The 18,911-nt window shown below is 44.3% G+C and overlaps 1 pseudogene; it reads left to right on the plus strand.

Moving 5' to 3' along the window:
- The first annotated feature begins 17,705 nt into the window (after positions 1–17,705).
- LOC130123377 (gastrula zinc finger protein XlCGF26.1-like) lies at positions 17,706–18,911 on the plus strand (annotated as a pseudogene).

An 18,911-nucleotide genomic window follows, 5' to 3' on the forward strand; every position in this document is an offset into this window, starting at 1 on the left:
CAAACTCACTGAGGATCATTGGTAGGCTAACGTAGCCTTCCGCTATTGAAATCGACCAAAACAAGCTTGATTTCTCAGAATCGAAGGAGAAATAATGAAAATGGACGGGCGTAACATTAGCCTGTCATATTGTTGAGGTATCAAGGACACTTTTGTGTTTTGTGTTGAGAAGTCAATCAATCAATCAATTAATCAATCAATCAAGCTGCATTTTATATAGCGGTTTTCTCACTGCAACAGCCACTCAAAGTGCTTTACATTTCTGGTCAAATCTGAATCTCAAGACACCTGTTAGAACAGAACATAAGCCGTTTTCTGTACAATCTCTACCTATTTGGTATGCGTGAGGCCAATATGATTTACAACGATTAACTTTTTCACACGTGTCTTACAAAAAGATTTGACATGGGCCGTTTGAGACTACTGACATGAAGCAGACCAGTGACAGACCTTAGTCGGTATGCGACGGATCCTCTCCGGCCCCAACCCTAAAACCTATACGGCTTCTGCGCTCCCGAGTCCTGATTGACAAAAAAAATAAATAAATAAATAAACGTGGTGCAGATGTTACGGGTAATGTGGAAAAACGGGTAGTGTGCAGACTACCCGTTTGGATGGTTAATGTGAATGGACCGAACCTGCAACTCATCTTTTTATGATATTTGCATATTTAAATCAGCAATAGGCCTTTAGCCTAATGACTCATGAAGTGAGGCCATCTGAGGAATCACAAGTTGTGGTAAATGAAAGAACAGACATTGGCGATATCATTCTGTCTTTAGATCAACGTTTTCCCCCACTTGTATAACGAGGCTATTAGCATCAAAGAACACAAACATGAGCCCTCCTCCTCACTCTCTATCTGATCCCTGATATGAATGAGTAGCCTACACCTTTGACAAGGGTGAAAAGAAATATCAGTCTCGGCCATCTCCCATCAGGCTGCTATAACCTACTCTCACTGGAGACATGCGTCATTCAACCAATCCCAAATGGCAATCACTCCGTCGACAGACTGGTAAATAACACTTTATGGAAGAGGGGTACTGGCGGGGGAACATACTAAGACTAGATGATATGAAAACGGAACCAAATCCGTTTTATAAGCCCATTATGTAGGAGCAGAAGCAGCGAAAAAATGTCAAAATGCAATTCCTGTCTGCCAATCAGGCAAGAAAAATGAATGAACAGGCGATACCTTTCAGATGCACTTTTACACAACCACCAAAAAAGACAAAAATGTGCCCGATCCCCTCCCTCACCTGGCTAATATCCTACTAGTAGCCTACATATTTCATCCATCATATCCTAATCTAACCCAGAATTTGGGAGGGAGCAAACAGATAGTCGATGTAGACTAGACTCGCTGCTGTGCAGGTAAAGCACCCACGTGCACGCGCATTCGCATTCACGTGCGCGCACACACACACACACACACACACACACACACACACACACACACATATATACACGTACAAGCCAAGCAAGCCCAATAATGTAGGCCTATAGGCCTAGGCCTAAAACCACAGCGAGTCTAGTCTACATTTATTTGGGAAAAAGTGAGTTAAATAACTTTATACAAATAACAAACACTCAATCAGAATTGTCCACTGTCCAGTTTTGCAACGTAGGCCTAGCTCATTCTCCGGCCTATAGGCTATGCCAAGTTGAAAGAGGTTTATGATATGGAATCGGTAAAGGTAGCTCTTATATAGGATTTTGTTTCATTTTAATATAGTCTGCTGTCCCCGATAAATCAGCAAGTAGCTAGTCCTTCGTGTATAACCTAGTTCATATCGGTGGTGCCTGTGCAGCCTTCCTTGGGTTAGCGCTGTACTATTGCGGTGCAATTGTTATGTCACGCCTTGATAATGGCTCTTGACTTGATTGATTTGGTCTGCTGTGGATGTGTGGCAAAGCGGGCAGAACATTCCATTCAGGGACTCTCTAAAAACGCGGCATTTCGCCCGGATGGGCGTGGTTTGTGTTGGACGTAGCCGTGCACGATTCGGATCAGAAAATTCAAACCAAGATGGCGGCACCGCCGTGTTGCTGGAGTGATGAAATTGAGAGACAATTTATAGCATTTTACGCTGCTTAATTGATGTTTTTGAATCCTAAACGGGTAATTTACCTCAATAAATCATTAAAAAAACAACAGGCTTGTAGATTGATGGGTTAAGTTAAAAATTAAGAGATCGATTTTTTTTAGCTTGGTGTAAGCTAACCACTTACCCATAGAGAATCAAGAGTAAAGATTAACATAAATCTAATATTAATGGACAATTTCACCATTGACAGTGTTGCTGTGCCTGGGTCTTTATAATGAAGGTGGATATGCAATGTTAACTGAACTGAACATCTTAAGTGAAAATTTGGCCAAAAAAAAAAAAAGTAGAGAAAATGTGAACACCTTTTTGAAGTCACTTTCCCAGTCACTTTCACCAAAAGTGTTTGTTTGGCGCGGCGTTTTAATTAGCTGGTATGGCTAGGCTAATGTTAGCTTAGTTGGTGTTGGCGCTGTGGCCATCTTGGAACGAGACTCACCACCACCCGTTTTTCGTCGTGTTAATCGCCAGGATTAACAGGTTGATTTTGACAGCACTATTAATTCCACATTACCCTGGTCACACAACAACTTTGCACACGTTTGTCGACGAAATGTAATAGCTAGCGCCGCGGACGTGCTGTAAACTAAATTGTATGAACTGGTAAATTACCTCAGTTAACAGTTAGCTCGTAATAGCTAGTGCTAACCTTAGCCAATGCTAATTTTCATACAACATTTAACGCTCTATATATGACATCGAAAATGGCCATGACTGGATAATTCAAAACGCGGTAGTAGTTGAGATACCATCTTAAATGAAATGACTCGCAAAGGCAGTAATAGTAAGTCGTTTGTAGAAATAAAAATACACTATCATCACAGACTGTAGGAATGTCACTCACCCTCCATCGCGAACAACTCCTCGATATGGTGGCTCTGAGTCGGGCGCGGCTACGTCCAACACAAACCACGCCCATCCGGGCACAATGCCGTGTTTTTAGAGAGTCCCTTTTATTCAGGGAGTGTGGCGCTCAAGGGAATTTGGCGCGCAAACTAGCCTTGACAACATCAAGCACGCGCATGGCAATGAGCTACTTCGATTGGCTACTGTACGCGCACAACTACACTGATTGGCTGCTGTAAGCGACTGGTTTGAAGCGCGAATTTCATTCATTCAGACGTTGGCTGAACAGCTTGATTAGTAGTAGTATCTGGTAATCGTCCAACTCACTCACGTCCTCACCAACCTTATCGTAGTAGATCGGACAAAAATAATGGGTACGTGTAAGAGAGACCTTTACTATGAGAAACTAAATATCAAAATGTCGTAAAAAGATGAGTTGCAGGTTCGTTCCATCCACATTAACCGCCCAAGCGGGTAGTGTGCAGACTACCCGGGTAATGTGCAGATAACCCGTTCTGGCGGGTAATGTGCACATTAACCGCCCAGTTGGGTTATCTGCACGTTACCCGGGTAGTTTTTCACATTAACCGTTTTTTCACATTAACACAGACACAAAACAGCCTTCCAACTGAAAATACAGTTGTACTTCGTGCACGAAGTTTAAAGATTATAAGTGTTGCGCAACACGAATCCATAGATTAATTTATTCGTGACTATAACACGAAAAGATGTGATCCCGGCTTGATAACACTGGTCTACAAAAATGTAGTTTTTTTTTTCTTGCATGGACTTTGGAAACTGTTTTTGGCTAATTTTGGGCTGCTGAATCCAAATCTGAGCTCAGATTTGCTCTATCACATCAAGTTGTTGTGCTATCTGTATGCTCCTTATTCAGGGTTTTACAAAAGTTGACCATCTAGTCTGGCAATGTTGGTGGGGATAATATCACCCCTATTCATTTCCTAAGTAATTTCATGCTAGGCTGAGTGTTTATTTATTCATTGTAATCATTTTTGCATCTATTGATCTTCTAATGCAACAGTGTTTTTTAACTTCGAGTGTAAAATTGCTGTTTTCTCAAAAATAATGATTTTTCATAGTTCAAAAACTAATGCCAGATTTGGATTCAGCACCCAACAGTTAGCTAGAATCCGTTGAAAAACCCCATGCAAGAAAAATTGTGTTGACCAATGTAATGGATGGATGTTGCTCAGTTACTAGCAGTAAATGGGTGTCATGTCTTAGGTACACCGTTAGGAGGTTGTTTGGTTTCCGTTGGTTTACTCTGTTACTGATAGAATCGCGGACCGAACGGCGACTTTATTTCTGTACAAAAGTGACAGTTCAGATATACCCCGTAGGGACAATTAACCCTTTATAACTTATTCGTGATTTGTGTGCATTTGAGTGAATAAGGCGAGACTCTGTTCAAGTTTCTTAAGCTGTATAGCAACTTTATCCTCTGTGTAACATGCCTTTGTGTAATGTTATTTTCCAGATTGTGTTTTTGAAATTTTTGCTGCATCACGAGCTTAAATGGCGTATCTCCCTCTCCTCTCGCGCTGCCGTGTTTGGAGTGAGAAGGAGTTACTGTGATAACGGGATAATTAAAAAGGTGGACTTTACAATTTCATTGATTTGACATTATAATTTCGTGTGTGTGTGCATGTGATGGCCTGGCGGTCTGTCCAGGGTGTCTCCTCGCTTACCGCCCAATGACTGCTGGGATAGGCTCCAGCAACCCCGCGACCCTGACAGCAGGATAAGCGGTTTGGATAATGGATGGATGGATGGTACAGCGTGTGTAGCGCAGCAGCTAATTTAGCCACCGGAATTGGTGCCTTGCAATTCAATCGTGCTGCCTACTACTGGCCAGTAGAGGGGGGTGTTGCACCGTTGATTGGCATTCAGCCACTGTTAAAGAGGGAATTTGTTGTGCCAGCCTCAGATATGCCTGTTTGATACTGTAAACTACTAATAAAACACGTTAGTCCATCGCTAACGGGTCTGACCCTTTAGCCGAGCGGTTAGTGATGTCGCCTTGTGGTGCAGTACAACCCGTATCGAATCCCGCACCGGGCAAGAAAATAACCGGTTACAATGCATAGTCACATTATTTATCTGCTGTGTTTACCAGTTGTATTGCCTTGTACAGTGTAAATTCATACCTTTGGGAAAGCAATGTAGTTTACGTTTTCTGCATGTGCCTCATAATTTTATAAAGGTCGCTGATTTATTTTGTTCATTTACACAGAAACGGAGTCATCAGACTGTTGTACAAGGATTGTGTTTGTAGTGGTGGCAACAAAGACGGAAAAACTGAAGACATCTGCGTGATTCTGATCGATCACCTGCAGCGGGTTCTCCTTGACTAAATCCAGCGCATAGTCATAGCCGGGGAACCATCACTGATCTAAAAAAAAAAAAGACTGGATCGCGCAACCCATAATTCCGCGCCACCAATTTATGAAGGCCAATTGAACTTGATCGGCGCCAAGAGTCAAATAAAAAAGGGTACTTACTTGTGAAATGTTATATTATCTGAATTGCCACCTTTTTTCGACCCTGTGCGGTTAAAGCACTGGTACGCGCCGCAACTCAACATTTTAGCTGGCAATTCTATGCAATTTGATCCCTTCTTGGTCAACCTAAGATGGCCGCCAAGTCGCCCATGCCGGCTTCACTTCATATCGCGAGTTGCTCGAACCAGTCTTTTTTTTTTAGATCAGTGGAAACCACCCCTTCCCCACACACACACGTTGAGCTGGTGTTATCTTAGCGACAGGGGGATCTATTCTTCCCGTGTGTGCTGGAGATGCTATTCTATAACACCAAAGCGCAATCCGCCATCTAGCGGCAAGGAGGTAAAATGGCAGTGTAGTGAACTAGGGGTGTCTGTTTTTCTCTCTACTCATTTCTGAGGTGAGCTGTTTTCAACCTTCTGTAACTACTATTTTTTTTCTTTTGCAAGTAGTGAATTTACAATAACGTCTAGTGACAGTCAGAGTAGGAACTACTGTTTAAAAATAATTGCTATAGTCTAATGTTTTAGTGACTAGTGCCTTAAAATGAATAAATGAAACGGCCTGCCATAGTCTCTCACACAAACAGAACACAGTATAACGAAGCCTCCATGTCCAATCAGCTTCTCTTTCACAATAGAATGTTGCCTGTTACCATGGCTTCTGATATTCCACACACGGTGTTCTAGCTACATTCTGTCCAAAAATAATCAATTTCACTATAATTCAATAAAAAAAAAGTAGTGCGAAAAGGGGTCGGGTCATTAAAACGTTACAACCTCCAAGTGATGAGCAAATACTTGAACTTTCAGTCACTGCACCCTGGCTGCGTTTCGTGTTGCCTTGTAGCCCTTTATATACCAGCCGGCACCGTTCGGCTGTTATGGCAGCGGGTTACGACATGGCGAGTGGCTCTTGATAGATACACGTTAGTGGATCCCGGCAGTGGCTTGTCTGATGAGGGAATGAGAAAAAGAATAAGCCCAAATGAGCCCGCGGAAGTGTCGGGATCGTCCCTTCCGACGCAGCGTTACTATGGATCCCACGGCTTTTCTTGGCAAGACACGCCTTGCATAGCATCCAGGCCCGCCCCGCCCCAACCCCAACCAACCCAACCAACGGAGGTAACGAGTACTGGCCAATCAGAGGCAGCGTGCCAAGAAAAGCGGTGGACTTCACAATAACACACCGGCCCAGCCCTCGCTCTGACGTTGTTGTTGTTGTTCTTCTTCTTCTTCTTCTTTTTCTTCTTCCTCCTCTTCTTCTTTTTCTTCTTCTTCTTCTTCTTTTTCTTCTTCTTCTTCTTCTTACAGGCATAGAAACAACGGATCATTTATTTTTCCACTGTAACATTATATAACATAACATATAATTTTTGGTATAATTTGTATGTATGGATGAAGTCTAGCAATGGTGCTTTACCTCCGTTTCTACTAGTAGGTGTCCAATTTTGAATGTTTATGGAAGATAGAAATATAGAATTCTTGTTGAATAATGTAATTATTTTGGAAAAATATTTTATACACAAATGTAAATATTGCAAAACGCAACCTTGTTTAGCAGCCTTTAAAAACGAATTGGTAACTTTTTCCAAATCTCTAAAATGTATGAAAAACAGAAATGCCCAAAAATTATTCTTCGCATTTGAATAATTTAATATAATTTAAACCCTGGAATATTGTGTTGTCCTATTTTATTTTAATTTATTCTAGCTCTTTTTAATTTACTATTTCTGTTTCCTTGTTTTTGTTTGATCTTAGCCTACTCTGTTGTTTTAGACTATACTGGCTTTGCTGATGTGTTTGTATATTTGAAGTCTTGAATTGTAAAAACAAACTAATTCTTCTTCTTCTTCCTCCTCCTCCTCCTCCTCCTCCTCTTCTTCTTCTTCTTCTTCTGCTCTCGGTTTACTGACAGATCGCAAACAACTTTACATTGCATATCGCCAACTATTGTACAAGAGTGTGTAACATCATGCCATTTAACCCTATTAAATTCTACCCATCAACCTTGCGTCACTTAAAAAAGTAAAGAGTGCCTTACTGGTGATTTTAATCCCCTCCCCCTCTCCAGTATCCCCATCAGATTCCACTCTCGTCCCGCCTCTCGGACTTTATCATGTGACCTTTCTCTTTCCACTTCATACACGTTACAATGTAATATTACATGTTCGGCGTTTTCTTTAACTCGACAGTTCTCACACTTATCACTGTCATTTTCCCCATTATAAACAAAGTGCCATTTAATCCTGTGTGATCCAATCTTGGTCTTGTTACGATGATTTTCTCTCTTCTGTTGCTTTCTTTATAATTCTTTGTTATGACAGATTTCGACAGATTTTTCAGACGCAATACATATGCGAGCAAGACAGATTCCACATGCGTGGATGAGAGGGAAGACAGTGGAGTGGTGAGGATGCAAGGAGTAGAGATGACAAAGACGTATGAGTTTAAATACTTGGGGTCAAGTGTACAAAGGGAGTGCAGAAGAGAGGTGAAGAAGAGAGTGCGGGCAGGGTGGAGTGGGTGGAGAAGAGTGTCAGGAGTGATTTGTGACAGAAGGGTACCAGCAAGAGTTAACGGGAAGGTTTACAAGATGGTTGTGCGACCAGCTATGTTATATGGTTTGGAGACAGTGGCACTGATGAAAAGACAGGAGGTGGAGCTGGAGGTGGCAGAGTTGAAGATGCTAAGAAGGATTAGGAACGATTATATTAGAGGGACAGCTCAGGATGGACGGTTTGGAGACAAAGCAAGAGAGGCAAGATTGAGATGGCTTGGACATGTGTGGAGGAGAGGTGCTGGGTATATTGGGAGAAGGATGCTGAATATGGAGCTGCCAGGGAAGAGGAAAAGAGGAAGGTCAAAGAGGAGGTTTACGGATGTGGTGAGGGGGGACATGTAGGTGGCTGGTGTGACGGAGGAAGATGCAGAAGACATGGAGAAATGGAAAAGGATGATCCGCTGTGGCGACCCCTAACGGGAGCAGCCGAAACTACTAGTAGTCTAATTTATGATTGGGTGGAGAGAGGTATTTAGTCTCGTTTACATTTGATGGATTCAAGAGGAAATCTTCTAGATTACAATGAATTCACTGATAATTTCAATGTGACGTGTACAAAAAAAAACAATACTCAGTGGTTATCAAGGCAATCCCGCAAGTAATGGTGAATATGATAAAAGGAAGGGTGCCTTATGACGTGTTAGTACCGCATATGGCTTCACTTTATATAGACAATCTCGATTTTACGGCGAATAAAATGCACAAACAAATTTGTATGGGGTGCCCTTACCGCCGCACTCTTTTCTCCGCCATTAAAAAGAAAAAAATATATTAAATAAAGATTATCCCAAAGAGATTATATTCAGAATTAGAACCAGATATCTCACACTCCCCATTTCACCAAACGCGAAAGAAACTCATTTTAAAATGATAAATGATATTTATCCTTGTAATGAGTTTCTGAGACAAAGATTTAACATTGATAAAAAACAATTGTATGTTTTGTGATTCTGTTATCCAAACTGTAGAACATTTGTTTTTTTTTACTTGTAGTTATACCAGAGCCTTTTGGGAATTTCAAAATTGGATATCTGGAAAAAAACTTTAATTTCCCCAATTTCGATTATAAGGATATTAAATGTGGATTTATAATGGAGGATAAAAATGTGAAAATATTGTACAATAGCCTGATTATCATGGCTAAACAATTTATCCATAGATCTAGGTTTATTAATGCCAGGCCACTATTCTTAGTCTTCATGAATGAATCAATAAATTTTAAGAAAGCACTGAAATGTATACAAACCAAACAAGTTTTGAATATTTACAAAAACATACATATATTCCTTTCTGATGAGACCTGTCTTTTTGTCTTTATATTTTCTTATTCTTTTTATCTTTTATTGTTTTGTGAAATATTAAAAAATTTGTAATATGTCAGTCTGAGCTGTACTATTTGCTAATTTGTTATTGTTATGGCCAGATTTCTTTTGTCTAATAAAGGTATTTAAAAAAAAGGATCACTTGTTTACACTTTCGCCCAACAGGCGGCGGTAGTGCACTTTTTGTGATTAATGTCAACCGGTTTTAAACTTCAAGTAGAAGATAGAAAACCAGCCAGCTGCAGACAGAAAATCAGCTACGCGACATCGTGCCGCTGGAGTTCAACTGGTTTTATTTCCCCGTTGAGTTTACCATGTCCAGAACAGATCTTCTAAGATCGTTCGTCATCGAGCGACTAACAGCAGCAGCTGAGGAGATATTAGGAGCCTTCGAGAGGACGATAGCGGAGTATGAGGACGAGATAGATCGACAGAGGAGACTGCTGGACATGGTGTTGACGCCCCGTATTGCGTTACAGAGAATAGGTTGGTAAAATCGTGTGTGCCATCCGTAATCAAAACATTCTTGCATTCCTTCTTTCAATGTGATGTCATTGTTTATTTGCTACAGAAATTAACACAGGTCTCTGTGAATGGATTCTTCTTCTTTCTCTTTTTTTTAACAAATCTTTATTGATACAATTGATTTCGTATACAGAGGACAGTATATAGAACGAACATAAGTAAAAGAGCCAGGGCTACATTCCATCCCATTACATAAAGATATTAAAAGACATACATAGATTAAACGTTTTCACAACATTTTTGCTCGTAGAAGAATTAAGTTTTACATGTTGTTCAACCTCTTTCAAGAAAATAACAAAAGGATGTTTGTTTGTGAATTTGCTTTTGCGAATAAAAAAATTTGCCAATATTATTAATGGATTTAGTATGGAAAAATATTTATCACCTTTTATTGGGTGTTTAAAGAAACCAAATACTACGTTCTCCCATAATAAAACAAAGTCTGAAAAGATGATCAATGACAAATCTGCAAAGGTCTTGGCAGCATTTCTTGGTGTGAGAGCAGTGCCAAAACAGGTGTAACACTGTTTCTGGCTGTTCATCACAGAAAGAACAGTTCACATGTACGACTCTTTTAGATTTCTGCATGTAGTGATTGGCGGGATAATATTTATGAATGATTTTAAAGGACACCTCTTTAATCTTATTAGTGATTAGGTACTTATGTGGAAGCATCCCGACCTTTTTTTCCCCCTTCCCTTTTCTTTTGTTCTTCTTCCAGCTTGCTCCCTGCCTCCCAGGGGCGCTGTAGGGGGTCGTTATGCTGTAGTTTATATCCATCAAAAGCCTAACGAGAATAACGCCTCTGAGCAAATTTTTCAAACTGTGTAGAGACTTCAGTCACTGTCTCCATCAGGTGCGCCGTGGGTCTGGACGGTTTCGTTCTTGTTTATTCATTTGGGGGAACATTTATATTGCACTGTCCTAATTGTCAGGAACACAGAGACTGGCGGACACAAATGCAGGCAGGCAGACAGTAATCAGTTCTCAGGGTCTTTAATTCGGTCCAAGGGTCAAAATCCAGAAAGGCAATCAGATAGGCAGAGGTACAAAATCGGCAGGCAGAAGACTTCAAGAACCAGGCGGACTAACAAACAGGCGACGGTACCAAAACAGGAGACGGAGACTCGGAAACCAGGAACGAAACAGTCAGACACGGGGAAACTCTCTTATATGAAACACTGGAATGCTGCTCTAGGAGACAAGACAGTCTGGCACTGACGCACAGGGGAGCACAGGTTAAATACACACAGGAGGGAAGGGATAACGAGGCACAGGTTAAACACATAAGGGCACGTCATCCTGACACGTCATCCTTGGCGTTAGCCCACCAGAACCGCTCCAACACTCAGAAGAGAGTTCGGCGGATGCCAGGATGACATGAGAGCTTGTTTTCATGAGCCCACTTAATAACCTCCCCCCGGAGGGAAGGGGGAACAAACAACCTGTTCATGGGGGTCTCAGGGGGTGATGGAATTGCCCTGAGAGCCTCTATTACCTTGCCTTCCACACTCCAGGTGAAGTCTCCCACGATGCAGGTTTCAGGGAGGATGGGTTCTGGATCTGAGGAGTCTGTTTCGGGTGCATAAATGCGTGACAAGGCGTCTGGCTTTGTGTTCTTGCTTCCTGGACGATATGACAGAGTGAAATTAAACCGGGAAAAGAAAAGTCACTACCTGGCTTGGCGGGCATTGAGCCTCTTGGCACCCTTGAGGTATTCCAGATTCCGGTGGTCTGTCCACACGAGGAATGGTTGGGCCGCCCCCTCTAGCCAGTGCCTCCACTCTTCCAGCACCGCTTTTACAGCCAACAGCTCCCGGTCCCCCACAGAGTAGTTTCTCTCCGCCTGAGACAATCTCCGGGAAAGAAAAGCACAGGGGTGGATCTTGTTATCCGTACCTAATCTCTGGGACAAGACGGCCCCCACTCCAGAGCTGGAGCTGTCCACTTCCACGATGAACTGTTGATCGGCTGAGGGCAGGGTGAGGACCGGAGCTGTGGTGAAGAGCTTCTTCAGGCGCTGAAACGCATCCTCGGAGGATTGAGACCACTGAAACGAAACCTTGGGAGAGGTTAAGGCACTTAAAGGGGCGGCCACTGAGCTAAAGTTTCTAATGAACTTACGATAGAAGTTTGCGAGGCCAAGAAAACGTTGTACCTCCTTTCGGGAGGTGGGGGTCGGCCACTCTGCCACAGCCTGGACTTTTTCTGGGTCCATTTCCAAGTGATCGTGGGAGATCACGTACCCCAGAAAAGTCACTTGTTTCCTGTGGAATTCACACTTTTCTGCTTTGGCAAACAGTTAATTTTTTAACAGCCTTTTCAAAACTTCCCGTACCATCCGGACATGAGACTCTTCGTCGGGGGGAAAAATAAGGATATCGTCAAGAAATACAAAGACATTTTGATTCAGGAGGTCCCTCAGGACATCGTTCACTAGGGCTTGGAAAACTGCGGGGGCGTTAGTCAATCCAAAGGGCATGACTAAGTACTCGTAGTGGCCAATGGGCATATTGAAAGCTGTTTTCCATTCATCCCCCTCCCGGATGCGTATTAGGTGATACGCATTCCGCAAATCCAATTTAGTGAATACCTTGGCGCCCTTGAGGACGTCAAAGACAGAAGAAATTAGTGGGAGGGAGTAACGGTTCTTGGTTGTAATGTTGTTGAGTGGGGAATAGTCTACGCATGGTCTTAGACTCTTCTTCTCCACGAAGAACCCTGCTCCAGCTGGAGAGGATGATGGCCGAATTAGCCCTGCTGCGAGGGAGTCATTAATGTAGTCCTCCATAGCTTTTCTCTCGGCTGCGGACAGAAAGTACAACCGACCCTTGGGAATGGGTGCACCGGGGAGGAGGTCGATAGCACAGTCATATTCACGATGGGGAGGAAGGGAAGCAGCTCTGCTCTTACTGAAAACTTCTCGTAAGTCATGGTAACAGGCTGGGACACCAGTCAAGTCAGGAGAGTCCTTTGACTGTGTCTTACTCAAGAGGTTAGAGGCTATGTCCTGGAAACAGTCTTGGTAGCAGTTTTTTCCCCCTACCTGACTGGTAGCCCAGTTGATGTGTGGGTTGTGCTGAACCAGCCAGGGGTACCCGAGGATCAGGGGTTGTACCTCAGAGTTGTACAGGTGAAAACGGAGGTTTTCCACATGTCCGTCGGGGAGGCTCATCTGGATGGGTGAGGTCTGAGGAGTGACAGTGGCAATAAGCCTGCCGTCAAGAGCCGTGGCAAGGAGGGGTGTAGGCAGTGGCTCATCCGAGGCGCCTAGGCTCTGGGCTATACTGAAATCTATCAGGTTAGTATCTGCACCTGAATCAACTAATGCTTAACAGTTCAGAGTGGAAGAGGCAGCGGTTAGTTTCACCTTTGTTAATTGTCTCTGAGTCTTATTTTTAAGAGCAGTAACACTCACCAGGGGTCTAGAGGGTGGAGCAGGTAGGGAGCCACGTAGAGGGCAGGAGGCGATGAAATCACCCAGCTGGGCACAGTATATACACCGACCCTCCATCATACGACGGTGACGTTCGGCTGGGGTGAGGCGGGTACACCCAACCTCCATTGGCTCCGAAACAGCGTTGGGACATGAGCTACTCATGGAGACCGAAGCTTGGGGAGGGGTGCCGAGCTGGTCAGGTTCCCTGATGGGGCGACCTCTCTGTCTATCCTCAGTCTTATGTCGATGCGGGAGGCTAAGGCGACGAGGGCATCCAGTTCCACCGGCAGGTCCAGAGGAGTGAGATGATCCTTCAGGGTCTCGGAGAGTCCGTTAAAGAAGGCATCCACCAAGGCAGGTTGATTCCAACCGCTGTCGGCGGCTAGCGTGCGGAACTCTATGGCATAGTCCATCACAGAGCGTCTTCCTTGTCTCAGGGAGTGTAGAGCTCTAGCAGCTTCTCTAGCGGGAAGAGTAGAGTGAAAAATTTGTTTAAATGTGTCGGTGGAGAGAAAGAGAGTTACATACTGCAGACCGCCGGCTCCACTCCGCGGTGGCCCACGCCCTGGATCTCCCCGATAGGTAGGAGATAATGAAGGCTATTTTGGCTCGATCCGAGGGGAAGGCGGCGGGCTGGAACTCAAAATGGAGCTCGCACTGAGAGAGGAAGGGGCAGCAGTAATCAGATTTCCCAGAGAATCTTTCCGGACTGGAGAGCCGGACGGGTCTGACTTCTGAGGGAGGAGCAGGAGCCAGAGGCAGTTCTGGTGCCGGAGCTGACGATGAGGGAGGCGCAGGGGTTTCAGCTGACTGAGAGGGGTGAGTGAATGAGCCCAATGCTTGAAGCTGCCCGATGACGTAGTTGAGTTGAGCGGTAACTGTGCCGCACACCTCTTCACTGCGCTGGGAAGCTTCTGCCACAGCCCGATGCACCTGTTCAATCTTCTCCTCCTGTTGTCGGAGCCGTTGCTCCCGCACTTCGAGGGTAGTGAGCACGGATATATTATATATGTATAGTCACGTGACGACACAACAACAAAAGCAGTAGAAGAGAAGCAAAGTGGGCGTGTATGTGTTCATGACAATAGAACGTTGTTTGTTCAGACAGTTCTATTGTTTGTTGAAATGGGTGACTGAGAGGGAAACTGAAACTGGCATCGATCCCAACGCACTAGAATCCATCTGGTATCGATGCCCATGTGGTATCGATATTCGGTTCGATCCGCCAACCCTAGCAGGGGGGGATTGTGGGTAGACACGAGGCTGAGGTTTTGATGTTGTGAACTGTTCACTTGAAGTTAGATAGAGGAAATAAAAGACCCCACAGCTCTGTGATCCAAAGGAGAAGCAGTCTCGTCTCCTTTCTTACATCCTCCACATTGGTGACCCCGACGTGAGCCATGGAAAACGAAGCTACCAGTAGTGGGGCAGTGGCTAACGCCGTCTCGCTCAAACTGCCCGACTTCTGGGAAACGGCTACGGCAGCGTGGTTCGCTCACATCAAAGCCCAGTTCGCTATTAGGAACATCACCGTGGATGAGACCAAGTACTACTACGTCGTGGCAGCACTCAGACCATCTACGGCGTCACGGATATTGGGCCTGCTGTAAGACCCTCCGCCGGTGGATAAGTACGACACAATTAAGAAACACTTGCTGCAGGCTTTTGAGCTAGCAGAGGTGGAGCGGGCGTACTGGTTGTTTTCGCTGCAAGGCTTGGGGGACGGCAAGCCCTCGGAACTAATGGACAAGATGCTGACTATGCTGGGTTCGTGTGACCCCGCCTTCCTTTTCGGCCAGCTGTTCCACCGTCAGCTACCCTCACACATCCGTGTTGCCTTGGCTAGCTCCAAGACGTCCACCAACAACAACTTTTGGGAGAGGGCCACGAAGGCTGACAGGATTTTTCTGACTCCTAGTTTGTGCTCCAGTGGATGATGAGAGTCAAACCTTAAGTACTGATCATTATGGTTTACGGTAAACAGCAATAATCAAAAGTTGACCCCACCCTATTGCTAAGGGTGAGGTCATTTTGTAATTTCATAGGACTAACTCCACTGCTTAATCAACAGGAACGCACGTGAAGAGACACCTAACCTCATAAGAGACCACAGTTTCGTCCCTCTCCATATAATGATGTCCCTCACCCATAGTGTTCTGAATGTGATGTTCGTTACTGCCTACCAACAAGTTAAGAATAGTTGCAAGAAACTTAGAGATGATATACACTCACCGGCCACTTTATTAGGCACACCTGTCCAAATTTCTAATCAGCCAATCACATGGCAACAACTCAATGCATTTAGGCATGTAGACATGGTCAAGACGATCTTCTGCAGTTCAAACCGAGCATCAGAATGGGGAAGAAAGGTGATTTAAGTGACTTTGAACGTGGCATGGTTGTTGGTGCCAGACGGGCTGGTCTGAGTCTTTCAGAAACTGCTGATATACTGGGATTTTCACGCACAACCATCTCTAGGGTTTACAGAGAATGGTCCGAAAAAGAGAAAATATCCAGTGAGCGGCAGTTCTGTGGGCGAAAATGCCTTGTTGATGCCAGAGGTCAGAGGAGAATGGCCAGACTGGTTCGAGCTGATAGAAAGGCAACAGTAACTCAAATAACCACCCATTACAACCGAGGTATGCAGAAGAGCGTCTCTGAATGCACAACACGTCGAACCTTGAGGCAGATGGGCTACAGCAGCAGAAGACCACACCGGGTGCCACTCCTGTCAGCTAAGAACAGGAAACTGAGGCTACAATTCGCACAGGCTCACCAAAATTGGACAATAGAAGATTGGAAAAACGTTGCCTGGTCTGATGAGTCTCGATTTCTGCTGCGACATTCGGATGGTAGGGTCAGAATTTGGCGTCAACAACATGAAAGCATGGATCCATCCTGCCTTGTATCAACGGTTCAGGCTGGTGGTGGTGATGTAATGGTGTGGGGGATATTTTCTCGGCACACTTTGGGCCCCTTAGTACCAATTGAGCATTGTGTCAACGCCACAGCCTACCTGAGTATTGTTGCTGACCATGTCCATCCCTTTATGACCACAGTGTTACCATCTTCTGATGGCTACTTCCAGCAGGATAACGCGCCATGTCATAAAGCTCGAATCATCTCAGACTGGTTTCTTGAACATGACAATGAGTTCACTGTACTCAAATGGCCTCCACAGTCACCAGATCTCAATCCAACAGAGCACCTTTGGGATATGGTGGACCGGGAGATTCGCATCATGGATGTGCAGCCGACAAATCTGCAGCAACTGCGTGATGCTATCATGTCAATATGGACCAAACTCTCTGAGGAATGTTTCCAGTACCTTGTTGAATCTATGCCACGAAGGATTAAGGCAGTTCTGAAGGCAAAAGGGGGTCCAACCCGGTACTAGCAAGGTGTACCTAATAAAGCGGCCAGTGAGTGTAGGTCACTGAGTTAATCATAAAAACAATATGCCCTAATGGTACATCCTGTTTATGTATCTTAGGTAAACCATACATATTAGGTATAGCTTCTCCTGGGTATAATCTGTGGTAAAAATTCTGTCAATATGGGGAAGCTACACCTAATCTGTATGGAAGTGGAGCCCAACCCTACTCCTGGAAAACCACCATCCTGCCGTTTTTCACGCCAACCCTAATTTAACACACCTGATTCTACTAAATACCTACTGACCAAGACCTTCATTAATTGAATCAGATGTGTTAAATCAGGGTTGGAGTGAAAACAGGCAGGAGGGTAGCTCTCCAGGAGCAGGGTTGGGCACCACTGCTCTATGGTTTACCTAAGATACGTAAGCAGGGTGTGCTACTACGACCAAACTTTAAACTGCCTCTGTAGATGCAAATAACAGCACTGATTTTTCTTTTCCCTCTATCCAGGCTTTGTACAGTTATCTGATCAGCAGCATGGTGAGCAGGAGAGGAGCCCCAGTCTAGCCAAGGAGGAACAACAGGAACTCTGGATCCGTCCACAGGAAGACCAACTTCCATTGCAGGAGGTAGCTGATACCTCTGAGTCCATATTTACCCCTCTTTGTGATGGAAATGATGATGGTAAAGATCCGCCTCTGCCCTCAGAAATCTACCAAACCAAGACAGAGGGAGATACAGAGCCCCTAGCTATCACCTCATTTGAAGTGATACAACTGGATGCCAAAGAAGAAAACTTTTTAATATCAGAACCAACAAGTGACCACCATACCCTCTCTGACTGCTGTCATGTAACTAAGAGTGAAGCTGACCATACCTGCAGATACCAAAACTGTGAGGAAGCGGGTTCAACTCGGAAAGCAAGGCTGAAACGTCACAAAAAGCCCGATAACAAGTGCAAGATTTGTGGGAAAGTACTTTATAATTCGGAAATTTTCAAAATTCACAAGACATTTCACACAGGGGAAAGGCCTTTCAAATGCACCACTTGTGGGAGAGATTTTACCTGTAAGTACAACATGGAGAGGCATACAAGGACTCATGCAGGGAAGAAGCCATTCAGATGCACCATGTGCGGGAAAATTTTTACCCATAAGTCAAATTTACTAAGGCACATGAGGACTCATTCAGGGGAGAAACCATTCAGATGCACCACGTGCGGGAAAATGTTTACCCAGAAGTCAGACTTACTAAGGCACATAAGGACTCATACAGGGGAGAAGCCATTCAGATGCATCACGTGCGGGAAAATGTTTACCCACAAGTCAAATTTACAAATGCACGTAAGGACTCATACAGAGGAGAAACCATTCAGATGCACTACGTGCGGGAAAATGTTTCCCCACAAGTCAAATTTACTAATGCACATGAGGACTCATACAGGGGAGAAGCCATTCAGATGCACCACATGCGGGAAAATGTTTACCCAGAAGTCAAATTTTCAAACGCACGTAAGGACTCATACAGGGGAGAAGCCATTCAGATGCACCACGTGCGGGAAAATGTTTACCCACAAATCAAATTTACAAAGGCACACCAGGACTCATACTGGGGAAAAGCCATTTAGGTGCACCACGTGCGGGAAAATGTTTACCCATAAGTCAAATTTACAAATACACGTTAGGACACATACAGAGGTGCAGCCATTGATATGCACCATATGCGGGAAAACGTTTACCCAGAAGTCAAATTTTCAAACGCATGTTAGGACTCATACAGAGGAGAAGTCATTCACATGCACCATGTGCGGGAAAATGTTTACCCATAATTCACAATTGCAAATGCACGTAAGGACTCACACAGGGGAGAAGCCATTCAAATGCACCACCTGCGGGAAAATGTTTACCCAGAAGTCAAATTTACAAATGCACATAAGGACTCACACAGGGGAGAAGCCATTCAGATGCACTACATGTGGGAAAATGTTTACCCGGAAGCCAGATTTACTAAGGCACGGAAGGACTCATGTACATGGGAGAAGCCATTCAGGTGCTGCGATTGTGGAAATAGGTTCGGCTCAAAATGTCATCTCAAACAACATGTCATGATCCACGCCGGTGAGAGGCCTCACAGGTCACTTTTTGATATTAAGGAGGAAGAACCATAGTAATTAAGCAGAAAGTGCAATCACATTTTATTATGACAATGTA

The sequence above is a fragment of the Lampris incognitus genome, chromosome 14 (genome assembly GCF_029633865.1).
Source record: "Lampris incognitus isolate fLamInc1 chromosome 14, fLamInc1.hap2, whole genome shotgun sequence".
In the NCBI taxonomy this organism is placed as follows: Eukaryota; Metazoa; Chordata; class Actinopteri; order Lampriformes; family Lampridae; genus Lampris; species Lampris incognitus.